General features: G+C 44.2%; 1 long non-coding RNA gene across 1 annotated transcript in view; it reads right to left on the reverse strand.

The window, feature by feature from the left end:
* Window positions 1-15,772, reverse strand: part of LOC140718498 (uncharacterized) — a 44,987-nt gene that overhangs the window by 17,826 nt on the left and 11,389 nt on the right. Inside the window, exon 2 of the long non-coding RNA XR_012096708.1 lies at window positions 11,305-11,387. This is a non-coding gene — a long non-coding RNA (uncharacterized lncRNA). The remainder of the gene's footprint in view (window positions 1-11,304; window positions 11,388-15,772) is intronic.

The raw sequence follows: 15,772 nt of genomic DNA on the forward strand, positions 1-15,772 counted from the left end.
GAAGGCATGTGGGAGACTCTGAAGTCAGCTTTAAAAAGGTTCTATGGTCTGATGAAACCAAAATTGAGCTTTTTGGCCATGAGACCAAACATTATGTTTGGCATAAGCCAAACACCTCACATCATCAAAAACACACCATTCCAACTGTGAAGCATGGTGGTGGCTGCATCATGCTGTGGAGATGCTTCACTGTAGCAGGCCCTAGAAGGCTTCTGAAGGTAGAGGGTAAAAAGAATGCATCAAAATACAGGGAAATCCTGAGGAAAACCTGATGCAGTCTGCAAGAGAACTGTGAGTTGGGAAGAGATTTGTTTTCTAGCAAGGTAATAACCCCAAACATAAGCCAAAGCTACACAGGAATGGCTTAAAAACAATACTGTTAATGTCCTAGAGGGACCATGTCAGAGTCCAGTCTCAATCCAATTGAGAATTTGTGGCTGAACTTGAAAAGGGCTGTTCGCTCATGATCCCCATGCAATCTGACAGGGCTTCCGCAGTTATGCAAAGAAGAATGGGGAAAAATTGCAGTGTCCAGACATGATAGAGACCTATCCTGCAGAACAAGTCTGTAATCACTGCCAAAGGTACATCTACTAATAACTGTCTTGAAGATGGTGAGAAGTCATACAATCAATTATTTTGTGTTTAATAATTGTAATAAATTTAGACCAAGTTGTAGAGATTTGTTTTCACTTCGACGTGAAAGCCTTTTTCTATTGATCATTGTCAAAAAAGCCAAATTAAATCCAGTGATTCAATGTTGTAAAACAATAAAACATGGAAACTTCCTAAGGGTGGGGGGTGTCTACTTTTTATAGGCATTGAATAATAAAGACTCAGCCTCCACAGCTGCCTGAGGCAAAGAATTCCACAGATTCACCAATCTCTGGCTGAAGAAGTTCCTCCTCATCTCCAATCTAAAAGGATGCCCCTCTGTTCTGAAGCTGTGTCCTCTGCCCCTTGGCTCTCCCACCATTGGAACAATCTTCCCCACTTCCACTCTATCAAGGCCTTTCATCATTCAACAGGTTTCAACTAGGTCGCCCCTCATTCTTTTGAATTCCAGTGAATACAGGCCTGGTGCCATCAAATGCACTTGATACGACAAGCAATTCAATCCTGGAATCATTTTCATGAACCTCCTTTGAACACTCTCCAGTTGTAGCATATCTTTTCTAAGATAATGGGCCCAAAACTGCTCACAATACTCCAAGTGAGGCCTCATCAGTGCTTTATAAAGTCTCAACATTACATCCTTGCTTTTATATTTTAGTCCTCTTGACATAAATGCAAACATTACATTTGCCTTCCTCACCACAGACTCAACCTGCAAATTAACCTTTGGGGAATCCTGCACAAGGACTCCCAAGGCCCCTGCACCTAAGTTTTTTCGTATTTTCTCTCCTTTCATTTCTTCTACCAAAGTGCATGGCCATACACTTCCTGACACTGTATTCCACCTGCCATTTCTTTGCCCAATCTCCAAAACTGTCTAAGTCTTTCTGTGGTTTCTCTACTTCCTCAAAACTACCTACTCTCCATCTATCTTCATATCGTCTGCAAACTTTGTAACTAAGTTATCAATTCCATCATCCAAATCATAAGCCCCGACACACTGACCTTATCAATCCGGCTTGGCACCTAAATCAACATCCACACATCAGGTTCAGTCACCATGATAAGCCCTGGAGCCTGGACCCCACCACTTCGATTCGGTCTGTACCCGACCTTTCCAATTTGATAGGGTAAATGCAAGTGTTTTTTTCCATTGAGGTTGGGTGAGACTAGAACTGCATGTCACAGGTTAGGGTGTGTGGTGAAATATTTAAGGGGGAGCTTCTGGACTCAGAGAGTGTGGAACGCGCTGCAGGCAGAAGTGATGGATTCGGGTTTGATTTCAACATTTAGGAGAAATATGCATGGATGGGAGAGGTATGGAGGACTGTGGTCTGGGTGCAGGTCAAAGGGACTAGGCAGATTAGTAGTTCAACACAGACTAGATGAGCAAACGGCCTGTTTCTCTGCTGAAATGCTCTATGACTTTATGATTCTATTTATACGATACAAAATTATCGTTCTGCTAAGTCTATACAGCACTTTGGCAGGTCACTGTATCCTAACGTAGAGGGCACAGAAGAGCTCTCCGATCAAGTCCAGCCAAGTAGAACATAAATAGTTAACAGATGCCTGTGTTTGAAACAAATATGCAGAAAAAGCCATGGTTATTTTTGATTATCATTCTCTTTCTATGCCTCATCTCTGAATCTGTAGGCAGAAGGAAACTCTGAAACAACTTACTGTTAAACAAGTCTCCTGGGAAATAGACTAACATAATCATCTCTCAACAAACTAGATACATCTGAGACCTGATTAATGTTCAGGCCCAAAGCAGCAACAGGTTAGAAATGTGGGACCAGGTGACAGCACAGTCCTGATGAAGGGTCTCAGTTCAAAAGGGTCTTTTTATTACTCTCCATATAGGCTGCCTAACCTTCCACCATTTGTGTGTGTGTGTGTCTGAAATGTTGGCTATTTATTCCTCTCCAGAGATGCTGCCTGACTTGCTGAATTCCTCCACCATTTTCTGTGTGTTTCGTCAGATCTCCAGCATCTCTCGAATCTCTTGTGTCTCGGGACAGCACCATCCTCAGTCTTTAATACTCACACCAATCAAATTACACAAGTTTGCCAGATCTAGCTGACATTTCACATTTCACAGGCACTTGTTTCCATATATATATAGGAACAGATCAGTGTTCGGCTGTGTGCTCCATCACACCAGCTGATTGATGTAACACTACCTACACACAACAAGGGGACAGCTTGGCTATGGAATGTAAAAACAATACTAACACTTTATCTACATATGGAAGCTAATCTCACGGTCACACTCAGTACTTGTACATTGTGTTTTATAGGATCCCATTTACATTTATATTGTGTTTTTGAATGCTAGATTTCATCCTGACTTACAATCATCTTGTTCTCCTTTTCACTCGGAATCAGAATCAGAATCTGGTTTAACATCACTGGTAAATGCCATCAAATGTGTTGCTTTGTGGCAGCAGTACAATGCAATACATAATCATAAAAATTTAAATTACAATAAGAAAGAAATATATAAAATTAAATAAGTATTGCAAAAAGAAAATAGTGATATAGGTTCATGTGTTCATTGTCCACTCAGAAATCAGATGGCAGGCAGGAAGAAGCTGTTTCTGAAGTGTGTGTGTGTGTCTTCAGGCTCCTGTACCTCCTCCTTGATGGTAGCAATGAGAAGAGGACATGTCCTAAAGGGTGAAAGTTTTTAAAGGTAGATACTACCTTTTTGAGGCATTGCATATTGAAGATGTCCTCAATGGTGGGGAGGCCAGTGCCCATGGTGGACCTGGCTGAGTTTACAACTTTCTGCAGCTTTTTCCGATCCTGTGCGGTGGCCCCTCCACACCCATGTACTGAGGAATGACAACAAACTATCTTTGGGTCAGATCAGGCTTGGCGGACTGATGTCACATTACGTGGAGTAAAAATGATAATGTGACACAGTGGGAGAGGATGGGGTTGGGTACAGTGCCCAATCACATGAGGGTATCACTAGGTAATTTGAGGAGAGCATCATGTTGCACGCAGAGAGCGCCAGACATTCTGGGCAAATGACCAAGTTGCATTGGAAAAGGTCCAAGGCTACATGTGATCCAGATCACAAGAGGCCATTGGTGTAACTATGCGTTGGCTCCAACTGAGTTCAAGCTCAGTGAACTATCAGCAGGAATTTCCACAGGGACTCTCTACATTCCCGGTGATGACCTCAGAGAAGGAACGTAACTGGGCTCCCTGCAGCATTACTACTTGGCTCTGGACCTTTAAGAGCAGTAAAGCACATGAGCTGTGGGGCTGGGGGTGGTGAGGGGATAGAAAAGAGCTACCTGATGCAAAATATGAAATCCCTTCACACAAAGGCAACCGTCAGTAGTAATGAAATCACAAGGGCAGACAGTGGAAGATTAAAGTGTTGGCTATCAGCCATCAGTTCAAAAGAATTTTCTAAAAACCCTTATCTAAACATGAAAATGCCTAAATTAATCATAGACCTTATCACAGCTAAAAACAGCGCTGTCTATAGTCTTAGCTTAAGTACATTGTGGAGTAGTTAATGAGTTGTTGTTTTAAGCATCTGTCAGCACTCTGATCTCAAGCATGTATGCCTTCTATGGATAGACTGAGTGTTGTATGTCACTCTCTGTTAATGCTGAATTCAAAGTTAGCCCAGCTCACTAATGCCTGTGTGATGTTCCTGACTCTCTCTGTCAGTGCAGTGAACATTAACAAGGAGCCCTAACCTCAATGGAATGTTGAGAGTCGCTCCAGGGTCTTGAGGCTGTCTCACCAGTGGAACACAGTGGCATTGACCCAAGGACTCTCTCTCTCTCTCTCTCTCCCTTCCACTCTCTTCTAGCTGAATCTACAAGATTATAAGTCCCATGTTTCCTACTTTAATGACATGGAACATAGAACATACAGCACAGGGCAAGCCCTTTGGTTCACAATGTTGTGCAGACCCTTTAACCTGCTCTGAGATCAATCCAACCTTCCCTCCTACACAGCCCTCCATTTTTCTATCATCTGTAACTATCTTAAATGTATCTACCTCTACCATCATCCATGGTGGTAAGTTCCACACACCCACCTCACTCTGTATAAAAATACTACCTCTGACATCCCCCGCTAAACTTTGTTCCAATCATCGTAAAAGGCTGTCTGTGTTATTACCTTTTCCACCCGGGAGAAGTCTCTGGCTGTCCACTCGATCTCTGCCTCTTATCACCTTGTACATCTCCATCAAGTCACCTCTCATCCTCCTTCGCTCCAAAGAGAAAAACAGTAGATTACTAACCCTATCCTGATAAGAAAAATTCTCTATTTCTGGAGAAAATCGTGCTAAATCTCCTCTGCACCCTCTCTAAAGCTTCCACATCCTTTCTATAATGAGGCAACCAGAATGGAACACAATATTTGAAGTGTGGTCTAACCAGGGTTTTATAGAGCTGTAACATTACCTTGCAGCTCTTGAACTCTGCCCCCGACTAATGAAGGCCAACACACCATACACCTTATAACCACCCTATCAACTTGCGCAGCAACTTTGAAGGATCTATAGGCGTGGACCCCAAAATCTCTCTGTTCCACCACACTGCCAAGAACTATGCTATTAACCCTGTATTCTGCCTTCAAATTAAACCTCCCAAAGTGAATCTCTTCACTCTTCTCCAGGTTGAGCTCCATCTGCCATCTCATGCCATTGATTTAAAGAACAGGGTTCTTCCCAGTATCCCAGGAACAATATTTATCCCTAAACCAATGTCTCTCCGAGAGGTCATCTATCAGCATCCCATTGTTACCCGTGGAAGCTTCTGGTACTCCATTCCCTACGTTACATTGAATGTTCTCTACAATGGGCCCTTAGGATGTTTCAGTAATCATGAAAGACACTACAAAAATGTAGTTTCTTCCTTCATTCAAAGAAATACAAATTTATTTTAATCTGAAGCTACCAAACTCTCACGATGATGTTGGGGAGGAAGTTTCTGTATTTAGATCAAAAATATATCCATTGAAATATATCACTAGAATGTTCAAAGTTCAGAGTAAATTTATCATCAAAGTTTATATATGTCACCATATACTACCCCCAAATTCATTGTCTTACGGGCATTCACAGGAAAATAAAGAAATACAATCAGATTTACGAAAAAGTATGCATAAATAAAGACTGACATACAAGCAATGTGCAAAAGAAGACAAACGGTGCAAATACAAAGTAACTAAACACATAGTACCGACATGTGTTCAAAGTTCCGAGTTCAAAGTAAATTTATTATTGAAGTACATATACATCACCATATACAACCCTGACATTCATTTTCTTGTGGACGAATTTCATAAGATATGCTGGTGATAATAAACCTGATTCTGACATGCCCAATAATTCAATAATAGATTAATAACCATGATAGAATCAAAGTAAGACCACACCAACTGGGCATTCAACCAATGTGTAAAAAAACAACAATCTGTTTAAATACAAAAAGAAAATAATACTAACTATATAAGCAATAAATATCAAGAACATGAGATGAAGAGTCCTTGAAAGTGAGTCCATTGCTTGTGAGAACAATTTAATGATGGAACAAGTGAAGTTGAGTGAAGTTATTCCCTTAGGTTCAAGAGCCTGATGGTTGAGGGGTAATAATTGTTCCTGAAAGTCCTTAAAAATCGATGGGTTGTGGAATCCATCCAGCCAAGATGGTACTGGCAATATACGATGATGTTTTGCAGCCAGCTCACAAAACTTTAAGAATATAAGAATAATGTGGTGAAATCTACTCAGTGGCTATTTTATTAGGTACACCTGTACATCTGTCGTTAATGCAAATATCTAATCATGAATCATGTGGCAGCAAATCAGTGAATGAAAACATGCAGACATGGTCAAGAGGTTCAGTTGTTGTTCAGACTGAACATCAGAATGGGGAAGAAATGTGACCTAAGTGACTTTGACTGTGGAATGATTATTGGTGCCAGACAGGGTGGTTTGAATATCTCAGAAACTGTTCATCTCCTGGGATTTTCATGCACAAGTGTCTTTGAGATTATAGAGAGTGGTATGAAAAACAAAAAACATCCAGTGAGCAGCAGTTCTGTGGACAAGAACACCTGGTTAATGATAGAGGTCAGAGGGGTATGGCCAGACTGGTTCAAGCTGACAGGAAGGTGACAATAACTCAAATAACTGCATGTTACAACAGTGGTGTGCAGAAGAGCATCTCTGAATGCACAACATGTCGAACCTCGAAGTGGATGGACTACAGCGACAGAAAACCACACTGGGTTCCATTCCTGTACTTAATAAAGTACCTACTGAGTGTAGGTCCAAGACAAGAGATTTTGCAGATGGTGGAAATCCAGAGTAATATGGATTAAATGCAGGAGGAACTAAGCAAAGCAGGCAGCATTTACGGAGGGGATTAAAAAGCCGACATCTTGGGCTAAGACCTTTCATTAGGATATATTTCCAAGTGTGCATGGGTGATGAGGGGAGTAAAAGTTTCAGGTTGTTATAAATACAGACTTGATCAAGCTTTAGATATTGACCTGGTCGGAGTTGAGTATTTCTGACAACATAAAGTGATTTTTTTTAATGTTATCATTGATGCACCATCAATAACTCTCTCTGAGACGTAAAGGCGAGTTATCGGCTTTTATTGACTGGAAGAAGGAACAAGCAGTGGTTGACCACCATACTACATCCTGGAGACAGAGAGGCCGGGCTCAGACCTCAATCGCCTTTATACAGGGGTCTGTGGGAGGAGCCACAGGAGCAGTCAGCAGAGGGCGTGTCCAGACAGGTATATGTAGTTCACCACAATCTGCCCATTCTGCAGAATGATACGGGTCCATTCACTGCTTTCTTTCATACTGATGAAGCAAAAATGACTTTCATAAGCATAAATAACTAGAACAATTGGCCCAGGGAACTCAGAAGCTTTGATTGTACAATTCCACAGCACAATGCCAATTTAGATTACGTTGATTAGCAGCAGCAAGTTTGGTTAGAAAATTAAACGTTTCATTGCACAGAAATCAAACTACTTAAGTTTGTATCTGTTCCATTGATATTTGAATGTAGTTGCTGCACAGTGTTACAGACTCTCAGTCCCGGTGACTCATGTTTAATCCCGACCTCTGTCACTGTCTGTGTGGAGTTTGCACGTTCTCTCTGTGACCATGTGGGTTTCTCCCAGCTACCCAGTTTTCCCCTGATGTCCCAAGGGCATGCTGGTAGGTGCATTGATTGGCCAATAGGTAGGAGAGGATAGAATGAGGGAGTTGATGAGAACATGGGGGAGAATAAATTGCAATTAGTGTAAGACAGGGATTACCTACTTTTTTTTATGCCATGGACCCCTACCCGAGGGGTCCATGGACACCAGGTTGGGAACCACTGATGTAAAAGTTTAGCGATGGACTCATGGGACATGGAGCCTGCCCTGTGCTGCAGCTTTCCTCAGCCCTCACGGCCATTGTGAAACGTCATCATCTTTCATCAGAGGGTTCTATTGAGATAGTTTCTCCGAGGATTATCACCTTGTCATGGTGGAGAGGCTTGTGAGTTCCGGAGATCCCAAGAGCAATGTCGTCCAGAGCTTAGCTCCTGATTCGGTCACCCATGGCGGTAAGATCAAGGGAGAGGTTCCAGACAAAGAGCGATCCAACCAAGACCTCAGTGGTAGAGTTGGAGGAAGATGATGGCACATCACAATGGCAGCGAAAGTGGAGGAAGGCAACAGCAGTGTAGGGTCCTCAGTCATCTTACGTTCAATGCTATTGGACCCTGACCCTGATCTGTCAAGGACTGTGTGGTGGATGCCCCTGCATCAGCCCCCCCCCCCCCACACACCCCCACATTAAACAAAGTCACACACGGACATTTTCCATCAAGGGAATCCATCCTAAACAACCCCTTAGGAGAACATCATACTTGACTCGAATGATCACACTACTTTTTGCAAAAATTCAAAAAGTAAGTCGAGACAAATTAAAGCCATTAAGGTACATGGGAGACTTGGAAGATGAGATTCAAAATTAGCTTGGCCACTGGAGACGGGATGGTTTTCTTCTGCCTGGAGGTCCACGACCATTGAAGGATGTGTTTAAGGTGAGAGAGGAAAGTTCAAAGGAGATGTGCAGGGCATGTTTTTTTACACAGAGAGTGGTGGGTGCCTTGAACCCCCTGCCTGGGGTGGTAGAAGCTGAACGAGCTGAGGGTTTCCTGTTTGGAGTGAAGGAGGATGAGAAGTGACTTGAACAAAGTGCACAAGACAAAACCATTAGAGCCTGAACTATGGTTAGAAACATAATATTAAATGTCACGCTTTCAAGCAGAAATGGATCTTCCTTCAGCAAGATAGAGATCGAGTAGACTGCATTTTTCCAGGGTGGAAATGGCTAATACAAGGGAGCATAATTATTTTATGGTGATTGGAAGAAAGAATAGGAGGGATATCAGAGGTTTTTGCTCAGAGAGTGGGGGGTACATGGAATGTTCTGCCGGGGGCTGTGAGAGAGGCAGATACGTTAGGGACATTTAGAAACCTTTTAGATAGGCACATGGATGATTTTAAAAAATGGAGGGCTATGTAGGAGGGAAGGGTTAGATTAATTTTAGAGTAGGTTATAAGGTTGGCAGAATATTGTGGGCCGAAGGGCCTGTACCATGCTGTAGTGTTCTATGCTTTAAGTTCTGATCAAACACAGCTTGAGAAGCTGATTCATCACCAGCTCTCCGGGGAATTAAGGAACGGGAAAATGGTGCCGAGGTTGATGTTCCTGTTTCCCTTTCTTTTGTCTTACATTCCACCTTGAGTAAACCAAAGTATTCGGTTTATAATTCCTTTGTCAGACACACCTTTTCCTTCTGGCTCTGGGATTTATTTTGCCTCGTGATCTGCACTGTGTTTGACGGCATTTCCTGTCCTCATTACAGATCTCATTCTTTTCCTCTGAGTGGCTTGCAAATCACCTGTTGAATGAAAGTCCCTTCCTGCAAACGTAACCTTCTATATTATTCAGCTGTTTCTGACAATAATCATAAAAGCACCTTATCATTTGTTAGTTTATTTGTGGTAATATTATTTACTGTGTTGTGTGAGTGAGTTATATGTACCGTGTTATATGTACTTGGTCTAGAGGAAGGTTGTTTTGCTTGGTGGCATACATGTGTATTACATAGAACATAGGCATCTACAGTATGTCACAGGCCCTTCGGCCCACAATGTTCTGCTGACCACTGTATGTGACCTACTCTAGAAACTGCCTAGAATTTCCCTACTGTGTAGTCCTCTATTTTGTTGAATGATGATAAACTTGAACTTGAACCCACTGCTTAAAGGATGTTAAAATCCTCTCTTCTATTTTCAAACGCCTCCCTGGTCATATCCCTGAAGAAAGGTCTTGGTCCAACATACCGACTGTTTATTAATTTCCATAGATGCTGCCTGACCCACTGAGTTCTTCCGGCACGTGTTGTGTGTCGCTTTGATTATGTTGACGGTGCTGATTTGTTTTTATTTATTTATTTCGGGTACAGTATGAAACAGACCCTTCCAAACCAATGAGCTGCACCTCCCAGCAACCCACCGATTTAACGAGCCTAATCAAAGGACAATTTACAATGACCAATTGATCCACTAATCAGTACACCTTTGGACTGTGGAAGGAAACCAGAGCACCCGGAGGAAACCCACGCAGTTGCGGGGAAAATGTACAAATGCCTTACAGATAGCGCCGGAATTGAACTCTTAACTGTATTAACATTGTGCTAACCACTACGCTACTGTGGTGTTAGTGAGGCAGCAAGAAGGGAAGACAGAGTGCCCTTCACGAAGATTTGCAGCCTCTTCTCTTCCAAAGAGAACAGCCTCCCCTTCTTCAAACTATTTGTAAACTTTGTCCTTTCATGACATCATCCACAGTGTCTGCCTTCATATCCTTTGTCGGCTGGGTTGGAACGGAATCAAATGAATACCCAGCCCCTCCCTACAACCAGCCTGAACCTGTGGACAAACTGGGTAATTATTACTGGATGCAAGTCAAACCTGTTATAGTTTTATTGCTAGATGTCACATTCAATCACATGGATGCTTGCTCCCAAACCCCTGAGATTTCTCTAATGGATTTAGAAAATGCATTCAGCTCATTGCCTGCTGAAACCTTTGGATATCATTATTCATTTATGTGGAGACTTGCTCCAAACCCTTGAGAATTCTCTTATGGAATTAGAAGATACACTCCTTCCATGACAAGGAGCAATGAGATGTGTGTTTGAAAATAGTACAACCACATTTATTGAGCTTTGGTCAGTAGAGAGAGAGGATATGATGGTTACTCTGATTCAATACATTAAGCATAAGGAACACAATAAATATACAGTGCCTATAAAAAGTATTCACTCCCTTGGAAGTCTTCATGTTTTACTGTTTTACAACATTGAATCACAGTGGATTTAATTTGACTTTTTTGACAATGATCAACAGAAAAAGGCTCTTTCCTGTCAAAGTGAAAACAGATCTCTATAAAGTGACTGAAATTAATTACAAATATAAAACACTAAATAACGGAATGTATAAATATTCACCCCTTAATATGACACAGCAAATCATTATTTGTTTTAGAACTCATATAATTAGTTAAATGGAGATCACCTGTGCATTCACGGTGTTTCAATTGATTGTAGGAAAAACACACCTGTATCTGGAAGGTCCAACCGCTGGTGAGTCAATATCCTGGCAAAAGATACACCATGAAGACAAGAACACTCCAAGAAAACTCTGTGAAAAATTATTGAAAAGCACAATCAGGAGATAGGTACAAGAAAATTTCCAAGTCACTGACTATCCCTTGCAGTACAGTTAAATATGGCACAGCTGTAAATCTGTCTAGGGCAGGCCATCCTCAAAAACTGAGACTATGCAAGAAGGGGACTAGTGAGGGAGGCCACCAAGAGACCTGTGACAACTCTGGGGGAGTTACCAGCTTCAGTGGCTGAGACGGGAGAGACTGCGCATAACTGATGCCTGGGTGCTTCACCAGTTGCAGCTTTATTGGAAATTTGCAAAGAAAAAGCCACTGCTGAAAAAAAAAGACATGAAATCTTTTTCCACTGAGACTAGGGAAGAAAAAAACCAGAGGACATGGGTTAAGGGTGAAAAGTCATCAAGTCAAATCAACTTTTATTGTCATTTCGACCATAACTGCCCATAACGACCATAACTAGTACAGTGCATAGTAAAAATGAGATAACGTTTTTCAGGACCATGGTTTACATGACACAGTTCAAAAAACTAGACTGAACTACGTAATAAAAAAAACAACACAGAGAAAGCTACACTACAGACCTACATTGGACTGTATAAAGTGCACAAAAACAGTGCAGGCATTACAATAAATAATAAACAGGACAGTAGGGCAAGGTGTCAGTCCAGGCTTTGGGTATTGAGGAGTCTGATAGCTTGGGGGAAGAAACTGTTATATAGTCTGGTCGTGAGAGCCCAAATGCTTCGGAGCCTTTTCCCAGACAGCAGGAGGGAGAAGAGATTGTATGAGGGGTGCATGGGGTCCTTCATAATGCTGTTTCCTTTGCGGATGCAGCGTGTAGTGTAAATGTCCGTGATGGTGGGAAGAGAGACCCCGATGATCTTCTCAGCTGACCTCACTATCCGCTGCAGGGTCTTGCGATCCGAGATGGTGCAATTTCCGAACCAGGCAGTGATGCAGCTGCTCAGGATGCTCTCAATACAACCCCTGTAGAATGTGATGAGGATGGGGGGTGGGAGATGGACTTTCCTCAGCCTTCGCAAAAAGTAGAGACGCTGCTGGGCTTTCTTTGCTATGGAGCTGGTGTTGAGGGACCAGGTGAGATTCTCCATCAGGTGAACACCAAGAAATTTGGTGCTCTTTACGATCTCTACCGAGGAGCCGTCGATGTTCAGCGGGGAGTGGTTGCTCCATGCCCTCCTGAAGTCAACAACCATCTCTTTTGTTTTGTTCACATTAAGAGACAGGTTGTTGGCTCTGCACCAGTCCGTTAGCCGCTGCAACTCCTCTTTGTAAGCTGAATTGGCGTTCTTGCTGATGAGACCCATCACGGTCGTGTCAGAGGCGAACTTGATGACGTGGTTCAAGCTGTGTGTTGCAGAACAGTCGTGGGTCAGCAGAGTGAACAGCAGTGGACTGAGCACGCAACCCTGGGGAGCCCCCGTGCTCAGTGTGATGGTGTTGGAGATGCTGCTCCCAATTTGGACTGACTGAGGTCTCCCAGCCAGGAAGTCTAGGATCCAGTTGCAGAGGGAGGTGTTCAGGCCCAGTAGGCTCAGCTTTCCAATCAGTTTCTGAGGGATGATTGTGTTGAATGCTGATCTGAAGTCTATGAACAGCATTCGAATGTATGTGTCTTTTTTGTCCAGGTGGGTTAGGGCCAGGTGGAGGGTGGTGGCAATGGCGTCATCTGTTGAGCGGTTGGGACAGTACGCAAACTGCAGGGGGTCTAGTGAGGGGGGGCAGCAGGGTCTTGATATGCCTCATGATGAGCCTCTCGAAACACTTCATGATGATGGATGTAAGTGCAATGGGATGGTAGTCATTTAGGCAGGACACTGAAGACTTCTTCGGCACGGGGACGATGGTGGCGGCCTTGAAGCACGTTGGAATGGTGGCGCTGCTCAGGGAGATGTTGAAGATGTCAGTGAGAACATCTGCTAGCTGGTCTGCACATCCTCTGAGCACTCTACCAGGGATGTTGTCTGGTCCAGCAGCCTTCCGTGGGTTGACCCTGTACAAGGTTCTTCTCACGTCAGCCACGGAGAGACACAGCACCTGGGCATTCGTAGAAGGGGTGGACTTCCTCGCTGCCACATCATTTTCTGCCTCAGACCGGGTGTAGAAGTTATTCAGCGCATCTGGGAGGGAGGCATCACCTGCACAGTCAGGTGATATTGTCTTGTAATTGGTGATGTCCTGGATGCCCTTCCACATGCGCCACGTGTCGCCGCTGTCCTGGAAGTGACTGTGGATTAGCTGGGCATGTGCATGCTTTGCCCCTCTGATGGCTCAGGACAGTTTGGCTCTTGCTGTTGTTAGAGCTGCCTTGTCGCCTGCTCTGAAGGCGGAGTCGCGGGACCTCAGCAACACACGCACCTCTGCAGTCATCCATGGCTTCTGGTTGGCACGTATAGTGATGGTCTTGGACAGAGTAACATCATCAATGCACTTGCTGATGTAGCTGGTCACTGATGCTGTGTACTCCTCTAAGTTGGTAGAGTCGCCATCGGTTGCAGCCTCCCTGAACATGTGCCAGTCAGTGTGCTCAAAGCAGACTTGAAGAGCACAGATGGCTCCTGCTGCCCAGGTTTTCACCTGCTTCTGAACTGGTCTGGAGCGCCTGACGAGAGGTCTGTATGCTGGGATTAGCATAACAGAGATGTGGTCTGAGTGTCCGAGGTGGGGGCGGGGCTCTGCCCGGTACGTGTCGGGGATGTTTGTGTAAACCAGGTCCAACGCGTTCTCCCCTCTCATTGCAAAGTCCACATACTGATGGAATTTGGGGAGCACTGACATAAGGTTCGCATGGTTAAAATCACCGGCGACAATAAACAGACCATCAGGGTGTGCGTTCGCTAATAGCCCCGCACAGTTCACAGAGCGCCTCCTTAGCATTAGCGCTGGGGGGAATGTAGACACCGAATATGAGGACAGAGGTGAATTCCCGCGGCAAATAAAATGGCCTGCATCGAACTGCCACAAACTCCACTAACGGCCGGCTAGGGTTTGCTTTTAGCCTCGCTTCTGCTTCCTCACACATCGCTTACGACGTCTCCATCTCCGGCTACCAGCATCAGGGAAGTCTGAGGAATGTAGGCCCGTTCCCCTCAGCAAGCCGACGTCGCGTAATTCAGCCAGCAGATCTTTGTGGAGGTATGTTTTTGGGCGATCTCTCTATTGTAGTAGTATCTGGAGATGGTAGATAGCCGCTCTGTTATCCACGTGCCCTAATTGAAAATTGTGTATCAAACTTAAAATAGGAAATTAGATTAAAGTAACACCAGGTCTGAAAGGCCGCTGCTGCCGTGCCACGCCGCCTCATGGGTCCCCCAATCTGCGTCGGGTCTCGCCGATGTAGAGGAGGCCGCACCGGGAGAACCTGATGCAATAGATGACCCCAACAGACTCACAAGTGAAGTGTTGCCTCACCTGGAAGGACTGTTTGGGGTCCTGAATGGTGGTAAGTGAGGAGGTGTAGGGGCGCAGATTGGGGGATCGCTTCCTTGAGCACCTCCGCTCCGTCCGCCACAACAGACAGGATCTCCTGGTTGCCACCCACTTCAACTCTGTTTCACATTCCCATTTGGATATGTCCATACATGGCCTCCTCTACTGCCACGATGAGGCCAAACTCAGGCTGGAGAAGCAACACCTCATATACTGTCTGGGTAGTCTCCAGCCCCTTGGTATGAACATCAAATTCTCCAACTTACGGTAATTCCCTTCCTCACCCTTCCCCGGTTCACTCTGCCTCCTCTTCCAGCTGCCTATCACCTCTCTCATGATTCTGCCTTCTTCTACTACCCGTAGTGCTTTCCCCTTACATTCCTTCTTCACCTCTCCTGCCTGTCCCCTCCCTGCTTCCCCTCCCCCACCCCTTGATCTTTGCTTTGATTGGTTTTCCACCCTCCCCTCACCTTCTTTATAGGGCCCCTGCCCCCTCCCTCTTAGTCCTGACGAAGGTTCTCGGCCCGAAATGTTGACTGCTCATTTCCACGGATGCTGCCCGACCTGCTGAGTTCCTCCAGCATGTTGTACAGATTTATGTATCATTGGAATCTCTTCTGGAGAAGGTATGACCTGTACAAAAGGGAATTATTACATCTAAACCAGGGGCCCAATTATCCTTGTTTGCAGGTTGGTTAGAGTTGTTTGGGAGGGTTTGAATTAATCTGACAGGGGGGTGGGAACTGGAGTGGTAGTGCTGAGGTTGAGGTAGTTGGTTTCTCAAGGGGCTGCTACTTTTCACATTGTTTTCAATGATTTGGATAATGGAATTGATGGCTTTGTGACAAAGATTCCGGATTATATGAAGATGGGTGGAGGGATAGGTAATGCTGAGGAAGCAATGCATTTGCAGCAGAACTTAGACAGATTGGAAGAATAGGCAAAAAAT

This window comes from Hemitrygon akajei, chromosome 29 (assembly GCF_048418815.1).
Source record: "Hemitrygon akajei chromosome 29, sHemAka1.3, whole genome shotgun sequence".
NCBI classification, from domain to species: Eukaryota; Metazoa; Chordata; class Chondrichthyes; order Myliobatiformes; family Dasyatidae; genus Hemitrygon; species Hemitrygon akajei.